The following is a 7,185-nucleotide window of genomic DNA, read 5'->3' on the forward strand; positions in this document are numbered from 1 at the left end:
ATTCGTGAGTGTTGTAGAACATAGCAACATCATAGATAGACAGCCTTAGTAACATCATAGATAGACAGCCAACACGTGTTTCGTCACACAAGTGACTTCATCAAGGCTGCAAGAAGATAGTGAAAAAAGCAATAATTGGTATATACATGTTTGCGGAATCAGTAATGAACTCATTGGTGAACATGTAGAGAAGATACCAGAACCAGAGACCAGTGACTAGTGTAAGAGTTTGAGAAAATGTGTATCTCAGTGAACATGACAAGCAGACATATGTGAAAGGGACACCAATTAGAAAAAAATATATATTAGATAAAGTAAGTCAAATGACCATACAGTAAATATAAAGAACCTGTATGCCTCTGATAGTAGACAATTAGGATGTGTGAAATCGTTTATATAAACTGTGAGGTGAAGTATGGTACATACAAGAGTAGGGCAGGATTTGAGAGAGACCAAACGTGTGTGAATAAAAACACCAAATCAGAAGAGACGGAGCGGTGCAAAGTAGGTAAGTGTTTAAGAGAGAGGAAGGAAATGGGAGCCTATAGGAGCGAGAGCAATAGTTCATACCTGGGCCGTAAGGCTAGAACGCTCAATGTTAATTAGGTATGTGGGCTAGAATAGGTGATATTGATCTGGAAAGGGAAAGAAAAATAATAGTAGTGAACACGATACGGTAGGTTGTAAATGGACAGTAGAGGAGCAAGATCATAGAGTGTCCGTGGGACCGAGGTAAGAAAAATAAAAAAGGAAAGAATGATTTGGAGGAGAAGTCATAGTAGTAAGAGTATAAACTAGAGGTTAGAAAAAATCACTAGGTACATACCTTGATAGTTTAGTAAATTCAAAGTAGTATGGCTGCCCGAGGAGCAGCAGGGTTAGTAGGTGTTGGGTACGTAGGTAAGTTCAGGTATAAGCAGGCCCTGATAAGCCATGAGACAAAACCTACAAGGTGTCAAAAAAGAAAGATAAAAATAGAGAGAATTGGGGTGTAGGGAACAGAAGCAAGAAAATGTCCAATGGGAAATGTAGTAATGGTTTTATGGTGAGAAGCCGGTATTGAGTCAAGTCCCATGGAGCTATAGGGTGAGCGCTGGTGAAATGGGAAATGTGTCCAGGAAAAGTAGTGTGGGAAGCAAGGGAGAGCGAAGTCAATCAAAATGTCATGGGCTAAGTGTTCACAGAATAGGGTTCTAAAGCGCATGCTAGTATAAGCTATAGTATAAGCATGAGAGATAATATCTTATGCTGTACGTGGTTCATATAAAAACGTGAAAAAGGCGAACCCAAGCGGCAGTGCGAGATGAGTTAAGAAAGCAGGGTAGTGAGGTTAGGGCATTAAACGTTGTTCAAAAGTGCGCCCGAACAGGAAAAGCGTCATGGTATTGTAGATATATTAGGTAGCGCGTAGGTAACCCGGTGATCGTATGACAATGATGGGTGAGAGGCGAACAAAAGCCGAGACAAGGTAATAAAAAGGTTAGAAGGTAAAGCATGTTATTGGAGGATGGGACGGGATCGAGGGATGTGGAGTAAATAATGAGAAAAGTCAGGCCTTGATAATTCGTAAATGATGGAACTTCTACGCTAATATAAACACACTGAAATAAATCAAATGTGAAGGAAATGCATGTTTAAAGGTATCGGAGCCGAGTACGTCAAAACTCGGGAGTTGGAGGACATAACTTGTTGCTAATTCGTAAATGATGGAACATATACGTTAATATATACAAACCGAAATACATCAAATGTGAAGGAAATGCCTGTTAAAGGAATCGGAGCCGAGTACGTCAAAACTCGGGAGTTTGGAGGACATACCTTGTAGAGGCAGGCCGGAGAGGCGCGGTAAGCAGCCAAGGAGCGTCTGATGGTCGTAACGGACCCGCGCTCATTATAATGAACAGGAAGTAGCGGAGTTGTGGAAATGGAAGAAGGACCAAATTGTAGGCTAAAGAGGACAATGTGGCGGCCATCTTAGGTGTAAATAAAAGTCCGTGTGATAGGAAAGAACTGATAGGAGCACAATTGAAGATAAGGAGCTATCGAGGAGCAAGTTAGAAACGAATAATCGAACTGTGGAATGATGAAATAGAGACAAGCCCTAAAATAGGTAATGGGACTGGTGATGCGGTGATTGGTGGTGCGAGGCCCTTAAGGCAACAGTGAAAAAAGGGCCAAAATCTATTAAAAGAGCAAGATATATGGATGAGATAAGGAGAGAATATAAGTAAAATTAAGAGAGGGTTGAGAACGTAGGCAACATGCCGGAGGATGATAATTTGAAGGGTAGTGAAAAGAAACAAGATAAGGACATAGTTAGATAAGTACAAGAGTAGACATAGTGGACGTCCAGTAAGCCGAAGGCAATGGTAAATATGACAGGCAAGACCATGAGATGTAATGCTCTGATACAACAATTATCTCTATAAAAAAGGAATAAGTGGATGCCTAGCATGACCAAGGCCATTGTGCATAGTAGGGTTGAAAACATGGAATATACTGACAAAGTTCACGAGTAACAACTTGTTCACAATAGATGCGTGAATTGGTAGGACACAGAAGTAAATCCAAACATGGTGGAAAATAATGATAGAGTAGTGTACAATTGTTAAAATCACGCATAGGGATAGTACATGAGAAAATACAATACAACAACTTGTACACAATACATGCGTTGATTGGTAGAACACAGAAGTAAATCTAAAAATGGTGGAAAATAATGATAGAGTTGTGTACAATTGTTAAGATCACGCATAGGGATTGTACATGAGAGAATACAATACAATGAAAAAATGGGGAACCTCAGGCAGGAGGAACAAAAGGTTATGTCAGAAAGAAGTGTAATTCGCGGTCCGTGTTGAGGCCTAGTTCAACAGCGCGGAGTTTAATGATCCATTTGGCCTCGCATCTGCGCAGTTCCCTGGTTCTGTCACCACATCTTGGTGAGTTGGAGACCTGGGTAATGCCATGGAATCTGATTCTAAGTAGATCCCTCTCCCCGTGTGCATTGTTGAAGTGAACGGCAAGGGGATAGTTAATGTTGACATTTCTGATGGCCCTGATGTGTTCCTGAATGCGTTCTTTCAGTGGGCGTATAGAGCTTCCAATGTAGATCATACCACATACACATATCAAACAATACACTGTGTATTTAGTGTTGCAATTAATGAAACTCGTGATGTGGTATGTTGTCCTGGTGTTATATGAGAAGGAAATGGTTTTGTTGAGGGCCAGTTGGCAGGATATGCAGCAGCCACATTTATAGAAGCCAGTGGGTTTCTCTGGAATCCATCCCAGAGGGCGTATGGGAGAGGGGGGGCAGAGAAAGCTAGGGCACAGAATATTCCTGAGAGTCCGACCCCTGCTATGTACGATGGTAGGGGATCTGCCTAGTGAGTCTTTGAGACATGTGTCCAGCATTAACAAGTGCCAATGTTTCTTGAGAATGCGTAGTATCGCCTTGCTAGCTGGGCTGTACTGGGTGATAAACGAGACCGGTCTCTGGCTAGTGGAATTCTTATGGCCAGGTTTTTTAGGGTTTTTGATTAGTAGCTCGTGTTGTTCTTTGTTGGAAATGCGTTTGGTGGCTCCAGAGATGAGTTTATTAGAGTAACCCCTAGATTGGAAACGGTGGGTCAGGTTTGCGAGTTCTTGTTTGAAAACCTCAGTGTCAGTGCAGTTGCGTCGAATCCTAACCATTTCACCGTAAGGGATGGCCCTGATCTGTGTGATGGGATGAGCGCTTTGTGCATGTAGGATAGAATTGCAGGCAGTGGGTTTCCTGTAAAGTCTAGACAAAATCTTGTTGTTGGTAGTATATAGCAGTAGGTCTAAAAATTCAATCCGAGTAGTGTCAACCTTATGAGTAAACGCTAAGTTAAAGTCGTTAATGTTGAGGTGTTCTATGAGTGTGTTTAAGTCAGGGATGTTGCCAGTCCAGATGGCAAGAATGTCATCAATGTATCTGCCCCAGTACAGAATGTGCTGGGTGAGATGCGTCGGACAGTTGGACCAAAGATGTATTTTCTCAAATTGACCCATGTATAGGTTGGCATATGATGGGGAGAACTTAGCTCCCATAGCTACACCCTGACACTGTCGAAACCACCTGCCATCATGCAGAAAAACATTGTTCTCTAACACTAATCGCGTGAGTTCAAGAAGCATGTGTGTATGTGTGTATGCACTCAGTGCTCGGGATGCAACATTGTATGAACATACACACATGCTTCTTGAACTCACGCGATTAGTGTTAGAGAACAATGTTTTTCTGCATGATGGCAGGTGGTTTCGACAGTGTCAGGGTGTAGCTATGGGAGCTAAGTTCTCCCCATCATATGCCAACCTATACATGGGTCAATTTGAGAAAATACATCTTTGGTCCAACTGTCCGACGCATCTCACCCAGCACATTCTGTACTGGGGCAGATACATTGATGACATTCTTGCCATCTGGACTGGCAACATCCCTGACTTAAACACACTCATAGAACACCTCAACATTAACGACTTTATCTTAGCGTTTACTCATAAGGTTGACACTACTCGGATTGAATTTTTAGACCTACTGCTATATACTACCAACAACAAGATTTTGTCTAGACTTTACAGGAAACCCACTGCCTGCAATTCTATCCTACATGCACAAAGCGCTCATCCCATCACACAGATCAGGGCCATCCCTTACGGTGAAATGGTTAGGATTCGACGCAACTGCACTGACACTGAGGTTTTCAAACAAGAACTCGCAAACCTGACCCACTGTTTCCAATCTAGGGGTTACTCTAATAAACTCATCTCTGGAGCCACCAAACGCATTTCCAACAAAGAACAACACGAGCTACTAATCAAAAACCCTAAAAAACCTGGCCATAAGAATTCCACTAGCCAGAGACCGGTCTCGTTTATCACCCAGTACAGCCCAGCTAGCAAGGCGATACTACGCATTCTCAAGAAACATTGGCACTTGTTAATGCTGGACACATGTCTCAAAGACTCACTAGGCAGATCCCCTACCATCGTACATAGCAGGGGTCGGACTCTCAGGAATATTCTGTGCCCTAGCTTTCTCTGCCCCCCCTCTCCCATACGCCCTCTGGGATGGATTCCAGAGAAACCCACTGGCTTCTATAAATGTGGCTGCTGCATATCCTGCCAACTGGCCCTCAACAAAACCATTTCCTTCTCATATAACACCAGGACAACATACCACATCACGAGTTTCATTAATTGCAACACTAAATACACAGTGTATTGTTTGATATGTGTATGTGGTATGATCTACATTGGAAGCTCTATACGCCCACTGAAAGAACGCATTCAGGAACACATCAGGGCCATCAGAAATGTCAACATTAACTATCCCCTTGCCGTTCACTTCAACAATGCACACGGGGAGAGGGATCTACTTAGAATCAGATTCCATGGCATTACCCAGGTCTCCAACTCACCAAGATGTGGTGACAGAACCAGGGAACTGCGCAGATGCGAGGCCAAATGGATCATTAAACTCCGCGCTGTTGAACTAGGCCTCAACACGGACCGCGAATTACACTTCTTTCTGACATAACCTTTTGTTCCTCCTGCCTGAGGTTCCCCATTTTTTCATTGTATTGTATTCTCTCATGTACAATCCCTATGCGTGATCTTAACAATTGTACACAACTCTATCATTATTTTCCACCATTTTTAGATTTACTTCTGTGTTCTACCAATCAACGCATGTATTGTGTACAAGTTGTTGTATTGTATTTTCTCATGTACTATCCCTATGCGTGATTTTAACAATTGTACACTACTCTATCATTATTTTCCACCATGTTTGGATTTACTTCTGTGTCCTACCAATTCACGCATCTATTGTGAACAAGTTGTTACTCGTGAACTTTGTCAGTATATTCCATGTTTTCAACCCTACTATGCACAATGGCCTTGGTCATGCTAGGCATCCACTTATTCCTTTTTTATAGAGATAATTGTTGTATCAGAGCATTACATCTCATGGTCTTGCCTGTCATATTTACCATTGCCTTCGGCTTACTGGACGTCCACTATGTCTACTCTTGTACTTATCTAACTATGTCCTTATCTTGTTTCTTTTCACTACCCTTCAAATTATCATCCTCCGGCATGTTGCCTACGTTCTCAACCCTCTCTTAATTTTACTTATATTCTCTCCTTATCTCATCCATATATCTTGCTCTTTTAATAGATTTTGGCCCTTTTTTCACTGTTGCCTTAAGGGCCTCGCACCACCAATCACCGCATCACCAGTCCCATTACCTATTTTAGGGCTTGTCTCTATTTCATCATTCCACAGTTCGATTATTCGTTTCTAACTTGCTCCTCGATAGCTCCTTATCTTCAATTGTGCTCCTATCAGTTCTTTCCTATCACACGGACTTTTATTTACACCTAAGATGGCCGCCACATTGTCCTCTTTAGCCTACAATTTGGTCCTTCTTCCATTTCCACAACTCCGCTACTTCCTGTTCATTATAATGAGCGCGGGTCCGTTACGACCATCAGACGCTCCTTGGCTGCTTACCGCGCCTCTCCGGCCTGCCTCTACAAGGTATGTCCTCCAAACTCCCGAGTTTTGACGTACTCGGCTCCGATTCCTTTAACAGGCATTTCCTTCACATTTGATGTATTTCGGTTTGTATATATTAACGTATATGTTCCATCATTTACGAATTAGCAACAAGTTATGTCCTCCAACTCCCGAGTTTTGACGTACTCGGCTCCGATACCTTTAAACATGCATTTCCTTCACATTTGATTTATTTCAGTGTGTTTATATTAGCGTAGAAGTTCCATCATTTACGAATTATCAAGGCCTGACTTTTCTCATTATTTACTCCACATCCCTCGATCCCGTCCCATCCTCCAATAACATGCTTTACCTTCTAACCTTTTTATTACCTTGTCTCGGCTTTTGTTCGCCTCTCACCCATCATTGTCATACGATCACCGGGTTACCTACGCGCTACCTAATATATCTACAATACCATGACGCTTTTCCTGTTCGGGCGCACTTTTGAACAACGTTTAATGCCCTAACCTCACTACCCTGCTTTCTTAACTCATCTCGCACTGCCGCTTGGGTTCGCCTTTTTCACGTTTTTATATGAACCACGTACAGCATAAGATATTATCTCTCATGCTTATACTATAGCTTATACT

The sequence above is a fragment of the Pleurodeles waltl genome, chromosome 4_2, assembly GCF_031143425.1.
Source record: "Pleurodeles waltl isolate 20211129_DDA chromosome 4_2, aPleWal1.hap1.20221129, whole genome shotgun sequence".
Taxonomy (NCBI): domain Eukaryota; kingdom Metazoa; phylum Chordata; class Amphibia; order Caudata; family Salamandridae; genus Pleurodeles; species Pleurodeles waltl.